Raw genomic sequence first — 13,169 nt, 5'->3', positions numbered from 1 at the left:
GAATTCTCCTTTTAAAAGGCTCATGTGGTAAAGATTTTTTTCTCTACTATCCAAGCAGGCCTTTAGGCAGGAGATTAGAGGGTGGAGCCCTCTGACTTCATCGGTAGATTTGTGATTTGATGGGGTTATCCAGCAGAGGCAATAGAAATAAAGGGGTAGGGCTTGGCTGGAGGAAGTAAGTCACTTGGGAGTGCCTTTGAAGGACGTAGCATGTCCCTGGCTCCTCTGGTTTCTCACTGTTTCTTGGCTATCATGAGAAGAGCAGTCTTCTCTATGGAGTACTCCCACCAGTGTGGTGTTTTGCCTCAGCAAAGGCCCACTGCAAGGGCACCAAAGAATACCATTCCTCCCTGTAAGTTGTTCCTCCTGGATGTTTGTCTCAGAAATGCACAAAGGAAAACCAAAAACAGAACTTGCCATTGCCCATTTTATTTTTTAAATAGTCTTTCCTAATCGCCGAGCCACGCATATGCGACCCTATCATCTCATTTGGGCTTTGTAATGCCTTATGAAGTACTTTTTGTTTTTAGTTTATAAGTGAGGAAACCCAAGCTAGGCCAGGCCAAGGGACTTGTTCAAGGTCACATGATCAGATGCCACCCTGATTCTTCCAGTTTCGAGGCACGCCCTTTTGACTCCTGTGGAATACTCCCGAGAGGCATCCAGGGAAGACAGGTATGGACCTGTGGAGCAGAGTGATAGGTGGCTCTTCCTTTTCAGCCCTGTAAGGTCATACTGTGTCTCAATCCCCAGTGATTAGATGGCTGAGCACACACCCTACAGATTGCCACCGAAGCTTTGTGTCACATAGGAAAAGGTAGACATTTCCTAATCCTTCATCATCAAGGAATGGAAACCATTAGGGCTGGTGCTTGCTCTCAGTGGAGTACACGCTAGTAAAGACAAAGATCTGTGGGCTCCACCGACCCCCAGCTCCCAGTTATGATCCCCTTTCAACTAGCATGACCAATAAATTTCATATAGTTAGTTAGTCCAAATTGTGATATTCCTCCCCTTATGAGCAACACTGAGGGGGAAACTGAGGCTTGGAATGGTCTTAATTAAGGAGTGACTTGGCATAAACCAAATTTCAGTTTGAAGATTGAGCAGACAAAACCCTTCTGCTTTTCACATTGCCCCAGCCCATATTTTATTGCTATAACAACACTGTAGACTGGGTTGTTAATAAACAACCAGTGAGTATATTTGGGTCATGACAGAATACCACAGATTGGATCATATATAAGCAAAGAAGAGTTATTTGAATCACTATTGTGAAGGTTGGGGAGTCCAAATACCAGGTGGGGCCAGTCTATGAATGCTTTTGTATGGTTCTCTTCCTTAATGACTGCTTTAGACAGATCCTCCAGCCTAAGACAGTCCACATGGAAGGGCCGACCCTAAGCCCCTGAAGCAGGGTCTTACTGGAAAGTAGATCCATCTACAGGAAGGCTTGGTCAGAGCAATCTTAATTTAGTGTTCTGAGGTTAAGAGTCATTCTTAAAAAGTTGTTTACAAATTGATTTTCTAGTCTTGCCCCACTCTCTTCACCCTAAAACATTTCTGTTCTGGTTCCATTCATATTTAGGTATTGTTGGGGAGGGTTTCCCCTAAAGAGAAGCCAGGTATTTTTTTGTTACTCCAGTGACTTCTGTCCCATGGCAGACAGAGAAGCAAGATAGGAGAAGGGGCAGATGATCCCAAGAATGCTAGAAGGCTTCGTTAGTCACTGGTAGATACAGCCTGCGTGCCTTCTCGAGGATGTTGTGGATAGTGCCTTGTCTCTGCTGTTCCCACAGTATCATCAAAGCATCAAGCTAAATTAAAGGAAATGCCATCTTCCCATGACAGCAGGTGCAAAATTACTGCTAATTGCGAATTTGCTAGATCTAACAGTGACTCTGTTGTGAATGATAGCATTGCGTTCATTAACACAAGCATTTAGTGGCTCACCTTGACATGCGTACAGAAGCCCAGTATTTGGTTGACGGTCCATTTCAAACCACCCAGTGTGCTCATTGAGAACTACGTTGCTCTGACAATTTGTGACCCAAACCTTTTATTCAGAAGAAAGAGTCAGATCTGCTGTGCCTGGGTGTGTGACTTGAACAAGCCAGTCTTGGAACTACTTCTTCCTGTGCATCTGAGAGGGACAGAAACACAAATTTGTCAAGGCAGCGCCTCTCAAACTCTGATGTGCTACCCTAAGTATAGGCTACGGTCCAGAAGCAAGGAAGAAGAGAGCTTATTAGAAATGCAGACTTTACCTGAGGTTTTGTGGGTTTCCCCCTATATTGTGGTCTGGGACCATGTTAAAATACAGATTCTATCTTAGTAGACCCAGAAAAAGACCTGAGATTATGTCTTCTGACCTACCAGGTGATGCTGCACTGCCTTTCCACCAGCCACACAGAAGCAATAAGGCTCCGGCAACCCCTTTACATGCCTATCATAATAGTAGACAGTATTTGTGGTTACTTGGCCTGAGCTAGGCATTATGTATGTCTCATCTCATATCTTATCCGAATTATCCTCAAAGAAGGGATGCTTCCAGCAACACCTACACTTTTGATAGCAAACCCAATCTTCTTGGATATAGGCAGCTAGGCCAAGGTCATATGGGTTAGAGCTGAACCAGTTGCTCATATGGCTCCCAGCATTTCTGTATTCTCAAATAACATAGAGTTTTTGGAAAATGCTAAAACAGTTCTATGTACTTCTGGATAAAGTAGGCTGATTCCATGGAACAGGATGCTAGCACGGTCAATCTGAGTGAGACTAGTTCTAGGTTTTCTTTTCCTGCAAGTTGGCCAGCCCATTCTTGCCCCTCTTGCTGCTGGTCTCTTTGTCTACATAGCTTCACATTTGCCTTCCTGTATATATTTTAAAGTCTAGACTCCGCAGATGAGAGGAAGCACTAGATTCATCTTTGCTTCCCCCACCTCCTCCATTCTCCTTCCCACAAGTCTCCACCTCCCCCCACGTAGTCCTATGCTGCTTGCCTGGCTCATACATGCATTGTCTAGATTTTGCACGCGTGCCTCATATTCTCAAGTAGAAAACAACTACCCATGAAGGTCAACTCCCCAATGGTTATTCTCTCTACCAAAGTGCCAATCCCATCGGGAAGGAACATGTACGTTTGAAAATCTGAAAACATAAAGAAAGAGGAAATCAGGGAGCCTGAAAAGTCTGAACTGTATCCATTGCACCAGACTCTGAGAGGACAAACCTCCTTTTGGGAAGACAGAATTACTAGTTTTCTCTGTTTGCTCCACCTAATTAGCCTAACCCTCAAAAGAGTCTGTCTAGGGCAGCTAAAACTTTAGGAAGACAAAAAAGCACAAAGGCTCATTTTGATGAAAAGATTGAACTCCAAATGGTTGTTTGGGGACCTAGCTTAGACTTCTGGCTGGAATTCAAGATGCTATGCTTTTGCCTTACATATTTAATATCGTGCTCCACTTCCCAAGTCTTCTTTGATGGATTTTTTTTATTTGGGTGTCTAGGTATTTCTTCCTCCTCTAAATGCTTATTTCTCTACACAGATACACGTGGGAGGATATTTAATTAGTATTGAAAATGTTTTGAGCGTGTTAAGTAGATTCTAAGTGGTAAGTATCATGATCTTTAAATGCTACAATAAGCATTTAATACATGTCTAATTCACTGATGAGTGCTAGGAATGTCTTTGACAAATTCTTAATAAACTGCTCAAAAGAGCCCCTTAGAAAGCATCATTTCACACCACATAACTCTACCTCTGATATTTTTCAACCTTCTCTGTCTGCAGAAATAGGAAATTCTCTTGAACATTTTTCTTAACTGTTTCTGATTTACAGGCTCTGGCAGAAACTCCCAGGGACTTGTTGCAATATACTGTAAATGAAATCTGCTAGCTCTACAATCTGAAAAGTGAAGGTTGTGGTCTCTAAGTTTTCAAAAGCAGCCCATTTCACCTAGACAGTGAGTTATGGGATCCATAAGTACACAGAAAGCGTGAGTCCTCTTCTTGGCATGTGTCTTCAAGGGAAAAGCTGCATGCATCTTTCTAAGACTCTCACAGTGCACATGTCATCTGGAGGGCATTAGTACAAGATTTGCGGCAATTTAGTTCATTGCTGGTGTTAAGGGCAGCAGTGCTTTTTAGCATCAAAAGGACTCAATAAATTCTGCCTATGCCCAGATCTCAAACTTTGCAATTAAATTTGAGCGTAAGTGAAAGATATTTTGAAAATTAATTATATTTTAAAAGACATTAATTTAAGGAAGTCTATGGCAGTAGATCAACTCTTAAATTATTTGAATGTGGGAAAGAATAACACTGAGTTTGGCAGGATCATTTATTTCCTATTACATGCCCCAAGCTAGATGTTCTAACCACAAGTTTTGATAGTAAGCATTTAATTTCAGTGTTCTTTATCTGCAGCAAAATATTTGAAAAGAAGAAAGATACTTAAATTATGGAAAAGGAGAGACAGAGAGGTTACGTACATTGAACATGCTCATAACTGATAATGAGGGTATACAGCTTACTTGGTCAAAATGTAGCCTTTTGATTTTTGAATAATTTTAGATTTATAGAAAATTTACTACAATAATACAAATTCTCATATATGCAAAACTTTCTCCCACAAATGCTAATCTACCAGATAACAAACTTTGTATTTGTTGAAATTAAGAAATTAGAAACTCCAGACTTTAGTTTGATTTCATCTGGCTACCTTTTCTTTTACTAGTGCTTTTTCCTGACCCAGGATCTTATTCAAGGTATTATATTGTTGCTGGGGATATAGCTCAGTGGCAAAGTGCTTGGCCAGCATGCTTAAGTTGTAGGCTCAAACTTGTGCCCGGACAAAATACTAACCAACCAAATAAAAACAAGATACTGTATCACACTTAGTTGTTATATCCCCTTTCTGGTTTCCTTTCTTTCTTTCTTTCTTTCTTTCTTTCTTTCTTTCTTTCTTTCTTTCTTTCTTTCTTTCTTTCTTTCTTTCTTTCTTTCTTTCTTTCTTTTTTTAAAAGATTTATTTATTTTATATATGTGAGGACACTGTCACTATCTTCAGACACACCAGAAGAGGGCATCGGATCCCATTACAGATGGTTGTGAGCTACCATGAAGTTGCTGGGAATTGGACTCAGGACCTCTGGAAGAGCAGTCAGAGCTCTTAACCATTGAGACATCTCTCCAGCCCCCCTTTCTGTTTTCTGATATGTAAGAGTTTCACATCTTTCTACTTTCTTTTTGGTGACAGCTTTGAAGTTTACTATTGTGGTATTTTGTTTTGTTTTCTCATGATTACACTGGAGTTATGGGTGTTGGAGAAAAATATCACAAAAGTGAAATGTTTTTCTGGTGTCACGTGTAATCCCACTGTCATATCACCAGTCTTTCAGTGTAGCTTGTTATCTGCAATGTTGACCTCCTGCCAGGTTTCTAAGATCACATTTTGGATCAGTGAAGGAGTGAAACTATTAATTAGTGCTGTATGCTGTGAGCATAGGTTTAGCTAATAGTGACTCAGCAGTTGTTTGACATCCTTGATTTTTACCTAAAGTCACCACTTTTTGTAGACAAAGAAACAGGTTCAGTTTGCAGAGCTTTGTAGCACTGTATTTGTGGTCTAGTCATTATCGTTAAAAAGTTAAACCAAAGAATTTTATGAGTACATAGAATATATACAAGGATCCTTTTGTTTTTCTCAACTAATAGACTGGAAGCTTATTGGTCCTTAGGTGATATTTAAGAAATTTCAACCAGTAGATGTCTCAACAGGTCAAGTGCTTACTTGCAAGCTTGATGACCTGAATTCAGTCCCTGGGACCCACACAATGGAAAGGAGAACTGACTCTAGCAATTGGTCCTCTGATCTCGACATGTGTTTCACAGCATGTTCAAAATGCAAAGGCTGCAAAATAAACACCTAACCACAGATACAGAAGAATCAGCGAGGTTGAGCAAAATCCTCAGATGCCCGGATTATCACCATTATTGCCTCAAGCACGGGGACCTGAGGTTGAAGACCCATCTCCGAATCTTTAATATCCTAAAACCCTGCTTGTATCTGCTGACATCCTTATTAAGTCACAAAAGCTGAAGTACCTACAAGCCACCTATAGGAGACCACAAAATGAGTCCTTTTCAATACAGAGCCTCATGAAAGAAAGTTTTCTATCCCACTAAACCATGTTTAGTTTTTATGGATTGTTTTCCCACAAATTGTAGGCTTTCAAAAATCTACTCATGTGAGAATTGTAGGTAGGTAGTTCTCATGCTTTGATTTAATCGGGGATCTGTGTTTACTGACACAAAAGGTCCTTGCCCTCAACTGGTTTTTGATCTATCAGTAAAGGTGTTAATAGCCAATGGCTGAGCATGGGAGTTGTATGGGTAGGATGCAAGGAGAATCAGAGATGGGGAAGAAAGGGACAGAGTAGCCACAGGAGAAAAGCCAACCACCATGTGGCTTCTTCCCCAACTGGTCAAGGGAAGGTTTAGGTATCCCCAGACATTTAAGTTAGCCAAGACATTTTAAGAATAATTGGTGTGTGTGTGTGTGTGTGTGTATGTGTGTGTGTGTGTGTGTGTGTGTGTGTGTGTGTGTGTGTGTGTGTGTGTGTGTGTTTTCTATTCATGGATCTGAGATAGCCCCTGGACAGATGCATGCATGGGACCAGCCAAGAACACAAAGCGGTATAGGCCAAACTACATGCTACAAAGAACAATGTAGAAAGTAACAGCCATTTATTTATTGTTTGCTGGCTTCACATCAGCAAATGAAACATCCATGATTCCAGACCAAGTGCAGCTTATAACCTGGTACAAGGAGACAGTGCAAAATAAATCAAAATAATTGTGCAAAGCATTGGAGAGCATGGTAATGAAGAAGCCCAGGGAAGACTTAGTGGAGAAAGAGATGTCATACTGAGAAGATTATTTGTGAAATGTCCAATCAGAGAGGTCTATTTGTACATAGGCCTTAAGAGAAAAGAACTGGAAAACACATAAAGCTGGATTTTAGCAGCCAGTGGAGCAGAGTGCTGGATCCTACCTGTATCCATGAGATACTTTTTCAGCAACCCTGAGTCCAGGATGGCTTTTTCTGGCATACTACATCATCAGACTGGGCATGTGTGGTGGTTTCAATATGCTTGGCCCAGGGAATGGCATTATTAGGAGGTGTGGTCTTGTAGAAGTAGGTGTATCACAGTGGGAGGTGGGCTTGGAGACCCTCCTCCTAGTTGACTGGAAGTCAGGCTTATTCTGACTGGCTTTGGATCAAGATGTAGAACTCTCAGCTCCTTCAGCACCATGTCTGCCCACACACTGCCATGCTTCCTGCCTTGATGATAACAGACTGAACCTCTGAAAGTGTAAGCCAGCCCCTATTAAATGTTGTCCCTTATAAGAATTGCCTTGGTCATGCTGTCTCTTCACAGCAATGGAAACCCTAACTAAGACAACATGGCAAGATTGTGGGAGTCCATGAGTTTCTGTGAATGGGGGCTATCCTTCAGTGGGATAACTCAAGGCAGGCTGAGTACTTTTTGCTGTATACCAGGAGACCTCTGTGGGATCAAACTTTGATTGCTCATCGTGACAAGCTCCTCAATAACACACTCTATCCTGGTTTCCTTCCATTGTCACCTCCTCATTCCCTTATTAGTTTCTTCTCACTCAAATGTCTTGGACTCAAATCCTTGTCTCCAACTCTTATTGGGATGAATCGAGTCTGAAACAGATGGGAAAGGATGAAGGAAGCTGTATAGGAAAAGCTAGAACCCTGGGTGGGCGAGGCTTTGGCAGGCTTGGAGTTTGGTTTCATTGTAAGGCTCAGACACAAGTACAGGCTTCTAGAAAGGAACGACTTGACTGACCTTAGTCTTCAAAGGGATGCTCGAAAACCAGGCTACCGGGATCTAGAAGACATCCCAGTGACAAGATGTGTGAACTCTTTAAACAAACAAGATCCACAGAATTAGTCATCTGCTCATGGCCACACAGTAGACCAGATCTGCCTCTACTGCTCACTGTCTTGTGACCATGCTCTCCTAATATCCAGGACTCAGTAAAGGCTCCCCCCCCCATATGTTTATGGTGGCTTTGATAACAGCATAGAGCAATTTCAACCAACCCAGAATTGTCTAAGGAGTGCAAAGAGAATTTTGAATTCAACATTGCGCTGTAGAGGAATGCACCAGATAATTACCATAACATGTTAGACAGCTGAAATTGTAGGAGAGAGAAGCAGTTAAGACACTGGCCTAGTTATTAAGTGTTAAAGACACCGAGGGGGTTTTTTGCTTCATTGTTAAGTACCAGGATAGGGCATGCTAACCGTTTGCAAATATTTGTAAAGGTGCAGAAAGAGAGTAGAGAGAGAAATTACTTAGCTTTAGAACTGTAAGGGAAGCTTGAAGTAATGAGGCGGAACAAAAAGGGAAATAGTATTAGCTGGAGAGTGGGAAGCAGGGTCTCTGGGACGAGAACCAGTCAATTGTATTTACACACAAACCCAATTGTCTCTGCGAGCCTTATGCAATGTTTGGGAGGAAAAAAAAAACCCACGGTGTTCGAAAGCTTGATGGCAGCCAAGTCTCCTGCATGTCTTGAAGCTATTTTCTCGTATCCTCCCACTTTTCAGACACATTTACTGTGTATGTGAAACACAATTATTTTACAGCAGTAGGATGTGTCGTGCAGTTTGATGTTTTTCTGACTAAGCCAAATTTCTCTCTCATGAAGCAGAGTGGCTAAATAATTGGACTACAGACCAACTGTTCTCTAATTATACCCCTCCCCGGGTGTGCAGCATCAAACGAGAATGCATTACCATCGGTAATGACTTTTACAGTTTTTAACATTTGGAAAAATTTGTACTCTGTGTGTGTGTGTGTGTGTGTGTGTGTGTGTGTGTTGGGTGGGGGTGTATTGAGAATTGATCCCAGAACCTTGCACATGCTAAGCAAGCATCCCATCACCGAGTCACATCCCGCCTTAGCCCCTCTAATATTTGCATAATTTTGAACTTCAAAGCAGCCACACAACTGAATAGGAACTTGAAGATACATTTTTCTGCTGTGGCCTTGGACAGTTGCACTTACAAAGAAACAACAAAAATGAATGAAAGCAGACCCTGGCCTCTGTTTTATATCAATGTTACCAGTTGATCCTGAAGTAGCTATTGTTGAGTATGATTCTTTGCTAATCAAGATCTTTTTTTAAAAATTTGTTTGGATCACTCAGGTCCAGCAGGAACCATTTCATAGCCTGCTAGAGTAACTGCAACTCACCCACCAAAGGAAAGCTACTGTCAGTCCTTATCATGGGGTAGGACCTCTGAGGACAGAATGCTACAGATTGGGCTACAGGAGTTCCGACTTGCTGGCTGGCCCCCTTCTCTGTGTTGTTTGAAGTGTCATCATTGAAAATAACTTCTTAGCGCACTGTTTGCTTTGTCTTCCATTAGGAGCCAGCCAAATAGCAGCCATAATTATGCCTCCTCGAGATGATGTTGGTTTGATGGAGGGCTGGGCTGAAAATTTCGTCTGCATTATCATCTGAAAAAGGCACAGAAAGAGCCCTGTCTTCAAATCACAGAGCGAACCCCGGACCCAAGCGATTCTAAATGAACCAACAAAGTGCAAAAAAGACAAGCATTCGCATTTGACCGCAGATCCATCAGAATATCACTTTGATGAAGTCAAACACATTTATCATTGGCACCAGGAACGACTTTTCAGATCTTCTTGGTTAGGGCTGTTGTAGTTGTAAGGGGCAGAGGTCCATACAAGCTAGCATGAATAAGAAAAGGAATTTATTGCAAGAGTATGAGTGTATGTTTGAAATCCTTGGTGGGCTGGGACAGGAAAAAATACCACCAACCCAGGTACCTGGCTTTTCTGCCTTTCTCTGTCACTCCCTGGAGGGAAATTAGCTCTCCTTCCTTCTTAGTGTTGACCTCACTGCCTCTGTTTCTAACCACCTCATGTAGCCACAGCAGCACTTGGCAGTTATAATTCAGCTAAATTCTGGAGCTGATGGGGCCAGTCTGATGAGCTCAGTTGTCTTGAACAGACAAGTTTGTGATTTCAATATGGTTGTCAGGCATTGAGCCTAAGGGATTGTGTAGATTCCAAAGAGTTTGCTACACTTACTGTCAGGTGATAGCTCATGGATTCATTCATTCATTCAACAAGTATTTATTTGAGTGTCACGTGTTAGGCATTGTGGGTAGGAGATAAAAGAAAGATGTACTGAAGAACAAAGCAGACATGATCTTTGTCCTCACAGAACAATCTAGAGTCAAGATATAAAAAGTAACTGAGTGGGATATTAAAAGGTAAGAGGGGGTGGAGAGATTGCCCAGATGTTAAAAACACTGCCTGCTCTTTCAGAGATCCTGAGTTCAATTCCCAGCAACCAGTTGGTTGCTCATAACAATCTATACTGGGATCTGATGCCATCTTCTGGTGTGCAGGCATGCATGCAGATAGAACACTGTATACATGATATATAAATACATCTAAAAAAAGAAAAGGTGAGAGAGACTCCAAAGAGGAATGTCAGGGGAGGGAGGGGAAGTGGCAAGGACTCAGGGGAGATGTAATATTAAGGCTTAGGGATGGTGTATTTAAGTTGGTACTTGAGCCCAGGAAAGCAATGGAAGGAATTGCATGGATACTGGATGCTTAATAATGAGTTGACTTTTTTCTTATTTTTTATGGCTCCCAAAAAACTTCATGATGGCAACTAAAATTTTATTTTGTTTATCTTTTTACATTTGAGGTTTGTCACCGAAGTCACTTTCTATAGAGGTAGAGCCTTTCTTGGTGCTTCTTCATGCTCAGCAGACATGATCAGCGATTCTGGCCCCAAACCATGTTTCTTGATATTTTCAGAATCAAATAATGGACAGTGCCAGCCAAGACTGGGAAAAAAAACAAAACAAAACAAAACAAACAAACAAAAAAAACTAAACAAAACAAGCCAACCAACCAGCAAACTCTGGGCATTATTCTTGCAAAGGGAGCAGTGACGTCATACCAGTCTAGCTTAACTGAGCTTCAAGGTCAGTAGAGACAGGGCCCAGTGCTATTAAGAAAGCAGCCAGTGTCTAGGTGTGGTGGGCATGGGTAAAGGGCAGCCGCTAGGGCAAGTTCTTTGCCACGTAGGACTGCAAGTCAAAGGGCTCTGAGCCAATAAGACCTTTCAATACATTCAGTTCTCTTGTTATTATTTAATAGGCTACAAGTTCATGTGAGGTGAAAATCGCTTAAATCATGGTGGCCATGCCTCTGTGTGGTTATCATCTTCTGCATCTTAAGAGCTGCTCACTGCATTCCTGTGTTCACAGCATCCTTGTTCAGCAGAGTCATTAGAGGGGTGGAAGCAACTCAAATGTCTGTCAACGGTGGCTAGGTGAACAATGTGTCATGCAAGCATAGGGGAATATTAGTCAACCTCAAACACAAGGAAGTCCTGTTACATGTAATGACATGGATAAGTCTTGATGATGTTACACCAGCCCCATGAGGACAAACATTAAATTCCACGCATATGAGGTGTCTAACTAACAAGGAAGTGCAGTACTGACTAACAGGGGCTAGAGGCCAGAGGTAAGGGAGGAAGAAATCAGTAGCCATTGCCTAATGGATATAGATGTTCAGTTCTGCAGGATAAAAAGTCCCGGGGAATTGCTGATGGCAGTCTGAATGTAGTAATGAGCTAGATACTTGACAATCGTTAAGATGATAAACTTCTATTGTGTGTGTGTGTTTACCATGATTAAAGAAGGAAAAAGGAATTCTGGGATGGACACAAGAGATGAACAGTCTCCTGGAGATCTGGGCCAGTTCTGCAGAAGAATTCCTGTGATGGCAAAGGAGTGAAGGCTCACTCAGGAGATGACGAGTAAGCAAATGCCAAGCTAAGTAATAGCCATAAAAGGTCCAGCTCTCAGTCAAAGTCACCCACTAACTGCATTTAAACTGGCCCTTGTTTGTCCTTCCATCCTTTGTAGAGCTAGGCAGTTTGACCTCTTTGTGGTCCACATGGCCCCCAGGTTTTGCCCGGGGCCCCAGACACATCTGTGTTGTCTCTGGTCTCATACTGTTCAAGCTTTGGGAACTTTTCTCATTCAGAAGGGCCATATATATATTTTAAAAATGGTGCTTGATATTAGAACATGAACATAATTATTCTGTCCCTAATTACACTGAAAGTCAGGAAGCAGATAATTTAGAAGTTATTATATGTTTCACACTACCACCGGATGCGAGTCACACGGCGATGCTTAGGATGCCAAAGAAAAGAACACAAAATGAACAAAGCAGCAGATTAAACACGGCCCAGAGTGTGTGTGTGTGTGTGGGGGGGGTTGGTGTAGGATGGAGATGCACTAACTTGCTTACTAATTTGAACTAATTGGCCCTATTCCTTTATTTTCAAGCTTGGATGGTGGCAGGTTGGTATGGATCAAGTAGAGATGCCTAGGATCACTTTAAGGATGAGAGTCTGGGAAGCCATGTGGGTCTTGTTCATTCTAAGTCATCAGTTGGTTAGGAACAATACCCTGGGATTCATTTTTATATAGTGTCTGCATCACAAAGGATATTTACCGCCCCCTCCCCCAGTATTAAAATTTCTCTACTTAACGATAACTTACAACAGTTTGCTTTTGTTTCTGGAGACTAAAACACAGGGATAGAGCAGAGTGAATTCAGTGATGTTCTAAAAATTGTTCATATCTTGCTAGCCTATAGCGCCCTTTTGGTAAATTTTGTATATTTTAAGTCACACACTCTTCGCTTGCGTGATGTGCAACATTTCTTCTGACAATAGGCAATGGCTATTTTAAGTATAGATTTCAGAGTTCTTTCCAGTGAAACCACTGATATAAATCTCAGACACTTCACCAAAATTTGTCAAGTATCCAGCTTTTATGCAGCACACGCAACAGTATCTAGATTCCATGGAGACACCGTGCATCCATGTGCACTATTCTGCTCCACCTTCTCTGAGAAGAAGATGGAATTGTACCTGTAAAATGCTTGTGTCTCTTTTTCCCTCACCATTGGCCTCTACATCACACACAATCACACCTAGATGATTTGCTAAGTGTGGTGTAAGAAGCCACATCTCTAGACACTGGCAGCCATCT

This window comes from Mus musculus, chromosome 8 (assembly GCF_000001635.26).
Source record: "Mus musculus strain C57BL/6J chromosome 8, GRCm38.p6 C57BL/6J".
NCBI lineage: Eukaryota > Metazoa > Chordata > Mammalia > Rodentia > Muridae > Mus > Mus musculus.
This window is presented reverse-complemented; position numbering follows the sequence as displayed.